The sequence below is a fragment of the Tachypleus tridentatus genome, chromosome 4 (assembly GCF_004210375.1).
Source record: "Tachypleus tridentatus isolate NWPU-2018 chromosome 4, ASM421037v1, whole genome shotgun sequence".
Lineage (NCBI taxonomy): Eukaryota > Metazoa > Arthropoda > Merostomata > Xiphosura > Limulidae > Tachypleus > Tachypleus tridentatus.
This window is the reverse complement of record NC_134828.1, coordinates 123,302,364-123,315,019: the sequence shown is the minus strand read 5'-3', so window position 1 is coordinate 123,315,019 and position 12,656 is coordinate 123,302,364. Positions and strand designations below refer to the sequence as shown.

The 12,656-nt window shown below is 34.5% G+C and overlaps 2 non-coding genes across 2 annotated transcripts; both read left to right on the top strand.

Moving 5' to 3' along the window:
- The first annotated feature begins 5,478 nt into the window (after positions 1 to 5,478).
- TRNAL-AAG (transfer RNA leucine (anticodon AAG)) lies at positions 5,479 to 5,562 on the top strand. The gene has a single exon. It is a non-coding gene; the product is annotated as a tRNA-Leu (tRNA).
- Positions 5,563 to 11,200: 5,638 nt separating this feature from the next.
- Positions 11,201 to 11,284, top strand: TRNAL-AAG (transfer RNA leucine (anticodon AAG)). The gene has a single exon. It is a non-coding gene; the product is annotated as a tRNA-Leu (tRNA).
- The last annotated feature ends 1,372 nt before the right edge of the window (positions 11,285 to 12,656 follow it).

Below are 12,656 nucleotides of genomic sequence, written 5' to 3'. Positions count from 1 at the left end.
ATTACATGTTTTACTATAAAATATAATAACTGCGATCTCTACAACGTAAGAAAAGATGTGAGCTAGAAATGTAGTATACTTTTAAGTGATATCCTTTATGACACAATCAGGGAAAAAATAGTATGTTTTATTCTACGAAGGCCGATTTTCTAAAAACAAGCCTCACTTTATAGAAGTAACATGAACAAATATAAACTGTTTAGGTGTTCCTCTTGATACCAATATTTTTCTTAGTTTGTCGATCGTGTCAGTGAACACATTTTTTGAGCACGTTATGAAACATGATACCTGCACTCCCTTAAAATATGAATCACGTTTAGCTAGATAAAAATAAAGAAGAATAAGAGAACTTTTATTTGTCAAATCTGTGTTGGATGTTAAAATTTAGGAATATGGAAGAAGAAACTAGCAACAGTGGAAGTGGTTCCCGTGATTACTAGTTTCGAAACAACACCAAATTATTGATTATAAAAGATAGTCACGGAAGGGAATTTTCTATTTTTTCTAATTGTCGAGCTAAAGTTCATTTGGTTAGTAACCAAGAACGGAACGGAAATCATAATCGAATGACTGATAGAAAGGATTTCTTCCTCGAAATAGACAAAGAACAGAACCGAAAATTAAGTTTCTTTTAAGTCAGAAACATATCGTTCATTAATTAAGACCATTGTCATAGCTTGAATTTTCGGTAAAGCTTCTTAATCTATCTGCTCGTTATTTCCAGCTTTTCAGTTTAAAATAACAATTTTAACTGTTCATTCGTGACGGGGAAAGCATAGTTAAAGAGTATGAGACCGAAAACATTCGATAAAAGTTATTAAACAAAAGCCATCAGGATGAATAGTGATAACACATGTCTGACTGATCAATGCGACTTCAGAAACATCACGCTTGTTGAACGTTCATTTAAAATTTCAATTAAAATTCAGAAATAAGAAGATGATGGCCATGCTTTAAGGAAACAGTCTGATTTATCAGGAATTGGTTCCAACTCAACCACTCACACAACACTTTAAATTTTGCCTCATTACCTTCAAAAATAAATTTTTCTAAGGCTAGAATCGAGAAAATCAGCTATTTCTTTATCGGAAATATCAGTTCCAAGTGTACGAGGAATATGTACTTTGGACGTTTGAAAACGGCCTGCAAATAAACGATTGCTTTTCTTTGATGCCGTACATTCGACAAGTGGTTTAAAATGAGATCTCGCTATATATGTATATGCAAACGAAATTAAGAAGAGAAATTTGATTGTGACATGTTTCGTTAAAATATGAAAATTTGGTACTTCTCAGATCGTTCCTAAAAAAGCTGTGCAAGATATATCACATAATTTTAGAAGCTTTTCATTTTGGAGAAAATCAATGAAAAAAAAGCTGTTTCCTCATAATATTCTGCGAAGCTTTCTCAGAAACAAAGTTTAACAACAGGTCTCATTTCTCATATGTAACGAGAACAGCAATTAAAACCTGTCTGTCTTGGTGTTCTTAGCACATACATTTGTGTTGTTTGGGTGAATAAACATTTTTTTTATGTAGCGAAAATATGAAGAATAAGAGAAAGTTTATGTAGAAATATGCATTTAACGATGATTATGCAGCACAGTAAAGGCTTTATGAGAAATATAGTAAAATAAGTCACTTTCAGTGATCGTACATGTTTAAAATATTCGTTTAAACATATGAAAGCACCTTTGAAAATTATCTCAGAAAATGTCCAGTTCGCAACCGTATTATACATTCATACCTTTGACGTTTTAGACAGGTTAATTGAGTTAGTAAACCTAAGTAAATCGAATAAATTTTACAAAGGCAAAGTGGAAAGTATAACTTTCCTAATCAACTTTAGTTTGATTTAAAGAACTGTTAAAGAGATGAAAGATCTTATGTTGTTCTTGCTAGAATAGTAAAAGATAATAATTTTGTTTTCGGTTATTATGGAGTATACACACCAGAAATTTATTATAAAATATTATATTTGCATCATATAAACGTCGCGAAATCGAAAAATATAGGAACGCTTTGTTAGGAAGTTTTCATTCGCATTTCTTGAAAATTACGATCATCAATTGACTAAGTCGATTCTTTTATTTTCATTTACAGTAAAGTAACTTACGCTTTCTGTTTGTTCGATACTTTGAGTTTCTATCTGTTGAGGGTCTTATGGTGGTTTTGTCTCTCGTCATATGTGGTTTAAATGCTAGCTGAGTAGTTTATGGACAGAGCGATGAGATCGGAAAAATTAAAAATATTAAAGAGCCAAAGATGCAGAAAGAGATGGATAACACGTTCTTAACTTTCAAAGGCGCCACCATTCGAAAAAATTAAAACTTACTATGATAACTTACTTTAGTACAAAAATATCGCATCTAATCTCAATAGAAGATTCATTAAAATCTGACATTAATGAGACCATTTTTTGTAATATCCACTTTAAAAACCGGTTAACTATTCCGATTCTAGCCATATATTGCTCACCAACCAAAGACATCGACATTAACTTCCTTCAAAATGTGTTAATCATAAACCCAAACCAATTATTATTGGAGATTTTAATTCACCGCACACAGAATTAAGGGGTAATAGAGACACACGCAGAGGATCATGCATAAAAAAATTTATCTCTAGCAATAAAATGCACTTAATTAATGACAATACACCTACACACTTCTCAGCCGCTAACGGCTCATACGATGTACTCGATTTCATCATTGCACCCAAGGACATGGTTAACAGAATATCTAACTTTAAAGTGCATGATGAAATCACCAGTGACCACTTCCCCATGTCATGTATGATTCACCCGCGCCACCCAGCTCTGGCGTACGTGACTCCTTCCGCATACACCTACACTGAAACAGACTGGCTCACTTTTAATGCCTCTCTGGACTCATACCTACCCCATCCAATCGAACATGTAAATAACAAAGCAGAACTAGACAACTATGTTGATCAAATTACAGAAGCCATAAAGAAACCATAAAAACACAATTCCTAAATCAAAAAGAAAACAATCACTTATTCAATGGACTCTAACACCAGAAATTCACGCACTAATAATCAAACGCAGACAATTAAGACGAACACAGTATATCACACGCGATCCACACATTAAAACAGAAATCAATAGAACAAATACAAAAATTAAACAAGAAATTAAAAAGTCAGAGAAAACAATTGGCATAGCTTCTGCAAAAACTTAGAAAAAACCAAGAACAATCCAAAAGAATTCTGGAAAAATTCAAGAGTATTGCTTCAGACAAAACACAAATCACATGCTACAACACATCACACACAACAATAAAATCGCAAGGACGGACGAAGAGAAAGCTGACTATTACAAATCCGCTTTTAGCGATTTAAACTCAGTAGATTTCGACACACAACACCAACACCATGTCAACAACTACATAAATACAAACCAAGCTTCATTCTCACCAGGATTTCCCGGAGAGACACTAGAAGCATACTCAAATTCAATCAATAGAAAATAACCATATCCGAACTGAAGATTAATATCAAAACTTGAAGAACACTTCCCCCGGACATGACCAAATACCAAATATTATTCTCAAAAAAAGTTCCACTCTCCTACTACAACACCTCACAAACATCATGAACATTTCACTAGCGACCGGGTATTACCCTGACACGTGGAAAAAAGCCATCATAACAACGATCCCCAAGAAACAAACTAACAGAACAAATCCAGATAATTTCCGCCCCATCAGTCTGTTAATCTGCCTTGGCAAACTGATGGAGAGAATTATCTCCAACCGTCTCCTCCATTTTTGCGAATCAAACAACATCCTTCCAGAATCTCAAAATGCCTCCAGAAAAAATAGACAAACAACAGATCACCTCACACGACTCACCGAATCAATCTACAAAGCTTACAACAACAATCAAGTAACCATCGGGGTATTCCTAGATGTCAAAAGCATTCGACAGCGTTTGGCACAACGCCATCAGATACAAACTAAATCACCTACAAATAAATCCTACGATAGTCAAATGGATTTCAAATTTTTAACCAATAGAACAGCACAAGTAAAAGTCAATAAAACCATATCCAAATTATTTAATATAACGGCAGGAGTGCCCCAAGGATCAGTCCTCTCTCCACTTCTATACATAATTTTCGTCAGTGACATACCTTTTCCAAATCTAACATACACACACAATTCACAATACGCAGACGACATCGCAATCTGGAGCACCTCCAGAAACCCAGCATTGGCCATGTCTCGCGTACAAAAATCACTAAACAACGTCTCAACATGGAGCAACATGTGGAGGGTCGTGTTAAATCCGACAAAAACACAAGCAATCACCTTCTATAGAAAACTAAAGAAGCAAAGAAAAATCTAGAAAAATAAAACTATCACTTGGAAACACAACCATTAACATGAGCAAAACATCACATTCCTTGGCGTCACTTTCGACACAAAACTAACATGGAAAAAACACATAAACAATATACACTCATCAATCAGAAAAGAATTTCATATCTAAAGACTATAACTGGTAAACAATCGAAATGCGCACCGAACACCATTATACAAATATACAAGGCTCACATCCGTCCACTAATAGAGTACGGATGTCAAGTAACATACAATATGTCAAACAACACACTCCAAAAAAATCCAAGTGCAACAAAACAAAATATTAAAATCCGCATTCAGTTTACCATCTTTTACGCCAACAAATTATCTACACCAAATTAGTAATTTACCAACTATAAGAGACAGAATAACAGAACTTTCTCTCAAATATTATCTAAAAGCAGAAAATAGAAACAAACTAACGGCATCACTACACAAATTATCAAGTGCACCAACGAAATACATATCACCTTACAACATATTTCAAGAATCACAATCCACTCAACAAAGAATCTAAATAAATAAAATCTATGTTATTAACATGAATTCCTTTTTTTCAGATACAGGGCACACGACAGGCAAAACTTTCGGCGCCTATCGTGTGAAAGTGGGTTTTCTCGGGGCACTCCCGTTTCCCCCCACATCAAATTCTTCAGGCATTGGATTTCTAGATCCCAGCCTAGGCAACCTTTTTGCCAGACCCAGAATCAAGCTGTTTAATTTGATCTGAATTTGAATTATTTACATTCATGTTCACATCTCCCCAACTTCTTCATTTCGGGACAGGTCCCGGCGTTTCTTTCCACTGCTGCCTTTGCCTCCACCCAAAAGAACATTTAGTGAGACATTCTCCACCCAAAAAGTCAAGAATAATAACGATAATTAATTTATTAAAATAATAATAATAATAATAATAAAACCACCACTTAATCTTAATAACAATCCACGAAAGGGGACGAAGAGGAACTACAAAGTTCCTGAACACCCCAGTTGGAGAGAGAACTCTTCTGATTTCTCTCTCTCTAAACTGAACCCCTGCCACGGTAGTTTAGTTTAGTTTAGTAAAAATTAAAATTTAAATAAAAAAATACGTCAGGATGGCCGAGCGGTCTAAGGCGCTGCGTTAAGGTCGCAGTCCGGTCTTCCGGGCGTGGGTTCGAATCCCACTCCTGACAGAATCACTGATATTTTGCCTCTTTTCATTCGTACGTTGGCGTGACTCACGTTGTCAAGAAATTTTCCAGTACTTGTATTTTAGGTTGAAAATGGACCGTTAACATATGATTTCATTTAAAGGAAAATTTTAAAAGCGAAAACTTTTCTACTTATGGATGAACAACATAACTTTTATTATTACATGTTTTACTATAAAAATATAATAACTGCGATCTCTCTACAACGTAAGAAAAGATGTGAGCTAGAAATGTAGTATACTTTTAAGTGATATCCTTTATGACACAATCAGGGAAAAAATAGTATGTTTTATTCTACGAAGGCCGATTTTCTAAAAACAAGCCTCACTTTATAGAAGTAACATGAACAAATATAAACTGTTTAGGTGTTCCTCTTGATACCAATATTTTTCTTAGTTTGTCGATCGTGTCAGTGAACACATTTTTTGAGCACGTTATGAAACATGATACCTGCACTCCCTTAAAATATGAATCACGTTTAGCTAGATAAAAATAAAGAAGAATAAGAGAACTTTTATTTGTCAAATCTGTGTTGGATGTTAAAATTTAGGAATATGGAAGAAGAAACTAGCAACAGTGGAAGTGGTTCCCGTGATTACTAGTTTCGAAACAACACCAAATTATTGATTATAAAAGATAGTCACGGAAGGGAATTTTCTATTTTTCTAATTGTCGAGCTAAAGTTCATTTGGTTAGTAACCAAGAACGGAACGGAAATCATAATCGAATGACTGATAGAAAGGATTTCTTCCTCGAAATAGACAAAGAACAGAACCGAAAATTAAGTTTCTTTTAAGTCAGAAACATATCGTTCATTAATTAAGACCATTGTCATAGCTTGAATTTTCGGTAAAGCTTCTTAATCTATCTGCTCGTTATTTCCAGCTTTTCAGTTTAAAATAACAATTTTAACTGTTCATTCGTGACGGGAAAGCATAGTTAAAGAGTATGAGACCGAAAACATTCGATAAAAGTTATTAAACAAAAGCCATCAGGATGAATAGTGATAACACATGTCTGACTGATCAATGCGACTTCAGAAACATCACGCTTGTTGAACGTTCATTTAAAATTTCAATTAAAATTCAGAAATAAGAAGATGATGGCCATGCTTTAAGGAAACAGTCTGATTTATCAGGAATTGGTTCCAACTCAACCACTCACACAACACTTTAAATTTTGCCTCATTACCTTCAAAATAAATTTTTCTAAGGCTAGAATCGAGAAAATCAGCTATTTCTTTATCGGAAATATCAGTTCCAAGTGTACGAGGAATATGTACTTTGGACGTTTGAAAACGGCCTGCAAATAAACGATTGCTTTTCTTTGATGCCGTACATTCGACAAGTGGTTTAAAATGAGATCTCGCTATATATGTATATGCAAACGAAATTAAGAAGAGAAATTTGATTGTGACATGTTTCGTTAAAATATGAAAATTTGGTACTTCTCAGATCGTTCCTAAAAAAGCTGTGCAAGATATATCACATAATTTTAGAAGCTTTTCATTTTGGAGAAAATCAATGAAAAAAAGCTGTTTCCTTATAATATTTTGCGAAGCTTTCTCAGAAACAAAGTTTAACAACAGGTCTCATTTCTCATATGTAACGAGAACAGCAATTAAAACCTGTCTGTCTTGGTGTTCTTAGCACATACATTTGTGTTGTTTGGGTGAATAAACATTTTTTTTTATGTAGCGAAAATATGAAGAATAAGAGAAAGTTTATGTAGAAATATGCATTTAACGATGATTATGCAGCACAGTAAAGGCTTTATGAGAAATATAGTAAAATAAGTCACTTTCAGTGATCGTACATGTTTAAAATATTCGTTTAAACATATGAAAGCACCTTTGAAAATTATCTCAGAAAATGTCCAGTTCGCAACCGTATTATACATTCATACCTTTGACGTTTTAGATAGGTTAATTGAGTTAGTAAACCTAAGTAAATCGAATAAATTTTACAAAGGCAAAAAGTATAACTTTCCTAATCAACTTTTAGTTTGATTTAAAGAACTGTTAAAGAGATGAAAGATCTTATGTTGTTCTTGCTAGAATAGTAAAAGATAATAATTTTGTTTTCGGTTATTATGGAGTATACACACCAGAAATTTATTATAAAATATTATATTTGCATCATATAAACGTCGCGAAATCGAAAATATAGGAACGCTTTGTTAGGAAGTTTTCATTCGCATTTCTTGAAAATTACGATCATCAATTGACTAAGTCGATTCTTTTATTTTCATTTACAGTAAAGTAACTTACGCTTTCTGTTTGTTCGATACTTTGAGTTTCTATCTGTTGAGGGTCTTATGGTGGTTTTGTCTCTCGTCATATGTGGTTTAAATGCTAGCTGAGTAGTTTATGGACAGAGCGATGAGATCGGAAAAATTAAAAATATTAAAGAGCCAAAGATGCAGAAAGAGATGGATAACACGTTCTTAACTTTCAAAGGCGCCACCATTCGAAAAAATTAAAACTTACTATGATAACTTACTTTAGTACAAAAATATCGCATCTAATCTCAATAGAAGATTCATTAAAATCTGACATTAATGAGACCATTTTTTGTAATATCCACTTTAAAACCGGTTAACTATTCCGATTCTAGCCATATATTGCTCACCAACCAAAGACATCGACATTAACTTCCTTCAAAATGTGTTAATCATAAACCCAAACCAATTATTATTGGAGATTTTAATTCACCGCACACAGAATTAAGGGGTAATAGAGACACACGCAGAGGATCATGCATAAAAAAATTTATCTCTAGCAATAAAATGCACTTAATTAATGACAATACACCTACACACTTCTCAGCCGCTAACGGCTCATACGATGTACTCGATTTCATCATTGCACCCAAGGACATGGTTAACAGAATATCTAACTTTAAAGTGCATGATGAAATCACCAGTGACCACTTCCCATGTCATGTATGATTCACCCGCGCCACCCAGCTCTGGCGTACGTGACTCCTTCCGCATACACCTACACTGAAACAGACTGGCTCACTTTTAATGCCTCTCTGGACTCATACCTACCCCATCCAATCGAACATGTAAATAACAAAGCAGAACTAGACAACTATGTTGATCAAATTACAGAAGCCATAAAGAAACCATAAAAACACAATTCCTAAATCAAAAGAAAACAATCACTTATTCAATGGACTCTAACACCAGAAATTCACGCACTAATAATCAAACGCAGACAATTAAGACGAACACAGTATATCACACGCGATCCACACATTAAAACAGAAATCAATAGAACAAATACAAAAATTAAACAAGAAATTAAAAGTCAGAGAAAACAATTGGCATAGCTTCTGCAAAACTTAGAAAAACCAAGAACAATCCAAAAGAATTCTGGAAAAAATTCAAGAGTATTGCTTCAGACAAAACACAAATCACATGCTACAACACATCACACACAACAATAAAATCGCAAGGACGGACGAAGAGAAAGCTGACTATTACAAATCCGCTTTTAGCGATTTAAACTCAGTAGATTTCGACACACAACACCAACACCATGTCAACAACTACATAAATACAAACCAAGCTTCATTCTCACCAGGATTTCCCGGAGAGACACTAGAAGCATACTCAAATTCAATCAATAGAAAATAACCATATCCGAACTGAAGATTAATATCAAAACTTGAAGAACACTTCCCCCGGACATGACCAAATACCAAATATTATTCTCAAAAAAAGTTCCACTCTCCTACTACAACACCTCACAAACATCATGAACATTTCACTAGCGACCGGGTATTACCCTGACACGTGGAAAAAAGCCATCATAACAACGATCCCCAAGAAACAAACTAACAGAACAAATCCAGATAATTTCCGCCCCATCAGTCTGTTAATCTGCCTTGGCAAACTGATGGAGAGAATTATCTCCAACCGTCTCCTCCATTTTGCGAATCAAACAACATCCTTCCAGAATCTCAAAATGCCTCCAGAAAAATAGACAAACAACAGATCACCTCACACGACTCACCGAATCAATCTACAAAGCTTACAACAACAATCAAGTAACCATCGGGGTATTCCTAGATGTCAAAAGCATTCGACAGCGTTTGGCACAACGCCATCAGATACAAACTAAATCACCTACAAATAAATCCTACGATAGTCAAATGGATTTCAAATTTTTTAACCAATAGAACAGCACAAGTAAAAGTCAATAAAACCATATCCAAATTATTTAATATAACGGCAGGAGTGCCCCAAGGATCAGTCCTCTCTCCACTTCTATACATAATTTTCGTCAGTGACATACCTTTTCCAAATCTAACATACACACACAATTCACAATACGCAGACGACATCGCAATCTGGAGCACCTCCAGAAACCCAGCATTGGCCATGTCTCGCGTACAAAAATCACTAAACAACGTCTCAACATGGAGCAACATGTGGAGGTCGTGTTAAATCCGACAAAAACACAAGCAATCACCTTCTATAGAAAACTAAAGAAGCAAAGAAAAATCTAGAAAAATAAAACTATCACTTGGAAACACAACCATTAACATGAGCAAAACATCACATTCCTTGGCGTCACTTTCGACACAAAACTAACATGGAAAAACACATAAACAATATACACTCATCAATCAGAAAAAGAATTTCATATCTAAAGACTATAACTGGTAAACAATCGAAATGCGCACCGAACACCATTATACAAATATACAAGGCTTACATCCGTCCACTAATAGAGTACGGATGTCAAGTAACATACAATATGTCAAACAACACACTCCAAAAAAATCCAAGTGCAACAAAACAAAATATTAAAATCCGCATTCAGTTTACCATCTTTTACGCCAACAAATTATCTACACCAAATTAGTAATTTACCAACTATAAGAGACAGAATAACAGAACTTTCTCTCAAATATTATCTAAAAGCAGAAAATAGAAACAAACTAACGGCATCACTACACAAATTATCAAGTGCACCAACGAAATACATATCACCTTACAACATATTTCAAGAATCACAATCCACTCAACAAAGAATCTAAATAAATAAAATCTATGTTATTAACATGAATTCCTTTTTTTTCAGATACAGGGCACACGACAGGCAAAACTTTCGGCGCCTATCGTGTGAAAGTGGGTTTTCTCAGGGCACTCCGTTTCCCCACATCAAATTCTTCAGGCATTGGATTTCTAGATCCCAGCCTAGGCAACCTTTTTGCCAGACCCAGAATCAAGCTGTTTAATTTGATCTGAATTTGAATTATTTACATTCATGTTCACATCTCCCCAACTTCTTCATTTCGGGACAGGTCCCGGCGTTTCTTTCCACTGCTGCCTTTGCCTCCACCCAAAAGAACATTTAGTGAGACATTCTCCACCCAAAAAGTCAAGAATAATAACGATAATTAATTTATTAAAATAATAATAATAATAATAATAAAACCACCACTTAATCTTAATAACAATCCACGAAAGGGGACGAAGAGGAACTACAAAGTTCCTGAACACCCCAGTTGGAGAGAGAACTCTTCTGATTTCTCTCTCTAAACTGAACCCTGCCACGGTAGTTTAGTTTAGTTTAGTAAAAATTAAAATTTAAATAAAAAAATACGTCAGGATGGCCGAGCGGTCTAAGGCGCTGCGTTAAGGTCGCAGTCCGGTCTTCCGGGCGTGGGTTCGAATCCCACTCCTGACAGAATCACTGATATTTTGCCTCTTTTCATTCGTACGTTGGCGTGACTCACGTTGTCAAGAAATTTTCCAGTACTTGTATTTTAGGTTGAAAATGGACCGTTAACATATGATTTCATTTAAAGGAAAATTTTAAAAGCGAAAACTTTTCTACTTATGGATGAACAACATAACTTTTATTATTACATGTTTTACTATAAAAATATAATAACTGCGATCTCTCTACAACGTAAGAAAAGATGTGAGCTAGAAATGTAGTATACTTTTAAGTGATATCCTTTATGACACAATCAGGGAAAAAATAGTATGTTTTATTCTACGAAGGCCGATTTTCTAAAACAAGCCTCACTTTATAGAAGTAACATGAACAAATATAAACTGTTTAGGTGTTCCTCTTGATACCAATATTTTTCTTAGTTTGTCGATCGTGTCAGTGAACACATTTTTTGAGCACGTTATGAAACATGATACCTGCACTCCCTTAAAATATGAATCACGTTTAGCTAGATAAAAATAAAGAAGAATAAGAGAACTTTTATTTGTCAAATCTGTGTTGGATGTTAAAATTTAGGAATATGGAAGAAGAAACTAGCAACAGTGGAAGTGGTTCCCGTGATTACTAGTTTCGAAACAACACCAAATTATTGATTATAAAAGATAGTCACGGAAGGGAATTTCTCTATTTTTCTAATTGTCGAGCTAAAGTTCATTTGGTTAGTAACCAAGAACGGAACGGAAATCATAATCGAATGACTGATAGAAAGGATTTCTTCCTCGAAATAGACAAAGAACAGAACCGAAAATTAAGTTTCTTTTAAGTCAGAAACATATCGTTCATTAATTAAGACCATTGTCATAGCTTGAATTTTCGGTAAAGCTTCTTAATCTATCTGCTCGTTATTTCCAGCTTTTCAGTTTAAAATAACAATTTTAACTGTTCATTCGTGACGGGGAAAGCATAGTTAAAGAGTATGAGACCGAAAACATTCGATAAAAGTTATTAAACAAAAGCCATCAGGATGAATAGTGATAACACATGTCTGACTGATCAATGCGACTTCAGAAACATCACGCTTGTTGAACGTTCATTTAAAATTTCAATTAAAATTCAGAAATAAGAAGATGATGGCCATGCTTTAAGGAAACAGTCTGATTTATCAGGAATTGGTTCCAACTCAACCACTCACACAACACTTTAAATTTTGCCTCATTACCTTCAAAATAAATTTTTCTAAGGCTAGAATCGAGAAAATCAGCTATTTCTTTATCGGAAATATCAGTTCCAAGTGTACGAGGAATATGTACTTTGACGTTTGAAAACGGCCTGCAAATAAACGATTGCTTTTCTTTGATGCCGTACATTCGACAAGTGGTTT